The sequence below is a fragment of the Montipora foliosa genome, chromosome 1 (genome assembly GCF_036669935.1).
Source record: "Montipora foliosa isolate CH-2021 chromosome 1, ASM3666993v2, whole genome shotgun sequence".
NCBI lineage: Eukaryota > Metazoa > Cnidaria > Anthozoa > Scleractinia > Acroporidae > Montipora > Montipora foliosa.
The window spans coordinates 2631888-2634387 of NC_090869.1; the positions used below are offsets into that span (position 1 = coordinate 2631888).

Sequence of the window (2500 nt, forward strand, 5' to 3'; positions counted from 1 at the left end):
TTCCGGTCACAGTGTAAACAGTATTCAACAAAAAAACAAGCAGCTTTAATTTAATTTAATTTTTAACACGTACAGTGATTGCGTGCAGGGTGAAATAGACACGAATCACTATCAAACAATAGTGTAAAATGTTCTGGAATTTTCAAATAAAATCGCGTGACTGATGCTTCAACATTGCTATGGCAACTGTCATTCAAACATTACCAAATTTGGTAACCACATTTGATACTTCATTTGCTGCTCCCAAGGAAGGTGTAAGAGTTGCTGCTTGTTTCTGAATTAAGTGTTTTATTTCGCTAAGTTATGAAGAAGATGAAAAGGGAATCAAGGCCGGACTGATATACTATGAAAGCCTCGTAAACCTTTGGTAAGCGTTTTAAAACACTGTAAAGGAAAATACTTGATAGAATGACGATCTTCCGACATTTGGGCATGATCGGTTATTATATGCGGAAAGGAGCGATTGCAGAATACCCCGCCACAAAGAAGCGTTACTTTTACTGCGCGAGCTGCAGTGCCGAAGGGAACGAAAGTGGGTAAAGTGGATTGAGTAGAATGGCTGGTGCCAAGTCGGCTTAAGTTTAAATTGAGTTGAGAAGAATGGCTGGTGCCGCAGTGCCGTGGTGCTTTATAATTATATGAGACAACTAGCTTAAGGTTAACAGGACGTTACAAATATCGATCATCGGAAACCAATCTATTACTCGATAGTACTCGATAATTGTTCATCGATTAGCTAGAATAGTCGATAAATATCGATAATCACAAGAAAAGAGTAGGAGGTCTGTATGGGAGAATCTTGACCGAGGTCGTGAGTACAGACCGAACGCAGTGAGGTCTGTACACACGACCGAGCTCAAGATTCTCTCATACAGACTGACTAAGCTCGGTTAATAAGATGTTTATTATTTGGCAAACAAGAACAATTTAATTCGTTTAATGTAACTGGTTTGTACTAACTGACATTTTGCTTGCGAACGGCGATGAGTGGCAATTAGCTGAACTTAATTCTGTCAAAGTTTGCTCGTCATCCTCTCTTTTGTCATCATGCTGTTTGGTACTTCCATAAATAAATATTGGTAGAAGAAAATACGCAATATTTTTGCATTTTAGTTTGCATCTTTTCACCGCAAAACATTATCTAGATGCCGATCTAGATGGGAAAATCTAGACCGCGGTCAATATCAATTTCAGCCAATCAAATTCGTGAACTTGGTAGTTCCCAGTCCTTGTGAGACAGAGCCATATTTAATACAATACAATACAATACAATACATTCTTAATTGACGGCTCCCCATAGGGGCTTTTTAGGGCCAATGAAACAATCAACGAAACAACAGAACACAACAACAACAACTGTTAAGAATCCCAACTGGCCGGAGGGAAACCAGTTGGCTATTTACAAGTGCAGGTGGGAAGTTGAACCAGGGACTACCAGGAACAAATTCAGCGAGTGGTCAGAGCTGGTCTTGAACCCGGGATCTACCGATCTCAAGGCAAGCGCCCTAACCACTGGGCCACACTGGCTCAAGATTTGACTGGTGTATGAGAGATCAACCCCAAGATTTAGGCGCAGATTATCGATTATATCGGTTTACTCGGCCGAGAGAATAGGTCAACTCTAAAGTAAGGGTTTTGTCTTACTGTAAATCTTCTTCCGCTCCTGGCCATAAATCTGAGATAACTCATTCGCATTTGGGGAAATTTTTAACCCCCTGGAGCTCGAGCGAAGACCACACACTGTTTAGATCAGTGTAAACATGTATACGCTGTGAACTGCTCAAAACATGGCGTGCCTCCACTCACGGAAACCTATCGCTGAATGAATTTCGTTTCTGCATAAGCTCGATTCCCAGCCACTGTTCACGAGTCCAACCGTCTCTTTTCCGGGAGGAACGTAAACCGCATGAGAGAAATCGAGCGGTGAAAATCACGGTGAAATCGAGCCTACGATCGATATCTATTCAATATTCTCGATATAAATTGATGGAAATCGATTGAAATCGAACTGTAATTACGAAAATCGATAAAATCGATCAAAATCGATAATCGCAACAAACTTTGTTATCGATTATTATCGATTTCCGATATTAATCGATTGATTAGTATCGAAAAATATCGATTAGGATCGATTTTATCGAGTATCGAAATTAACGATATGTAACGTCCTGGGTTAAATAGCGCTTTGCACTAATGACGTCATGAAATTATAGACCCCCAGGTGACTCACACAAGCAAAGTTCAGTCTGTAAGAGTTACAACGGAAATGAGGCATAGTAATCGCTTCAATCTATTTGGTTTTTAGCAACGTCGACCATGTTCTTGGCTCTATTCTCGAGAGAGAACCAGAACACTACACAGTTGAGCAGCTAGGACAGTGTTTAAAGTGTAGGGGGTTGGAATTGACAGGGCAAACGTGACGACCTTTTTAAACCAGTGAGGTGCTGTATAAGGTCGCACATGTAAACAGTGGAAGTGACAATGCACTTGATCCGAGCAT

The 2500-nt window shown here is 40.8% G+C and overlaps 2 protein-coding genes across 3 annotated transcripts in view; both read left to right on the plus strand.

The window, feature by feature from the left end:
* LOC137993521 (uncharacterized) overlaps window positions 1-2500 on the plus strand; it is a 520905-nt gene that overhangs the window by 307706 nt on the left and 210699 nt on the right. The window lies entirely within an intron of this gene.
* The window catches only part of LOC137994861 (protein NLRC3-like), a 34652-nt gene continuing 32381 nt past the window's right edge, over window positions 230-2500 (plus strand). For both annotated transcript variants that reach the window (XM_068840537.1, XM_068840477.1), the window contains exon 1: window positions 230-367. The gene's annotated coding sequence lies outside the window, so the exon portion shown is untranslated. The remainder of the gene's footprint in view (window positions 368-2500) is intronic.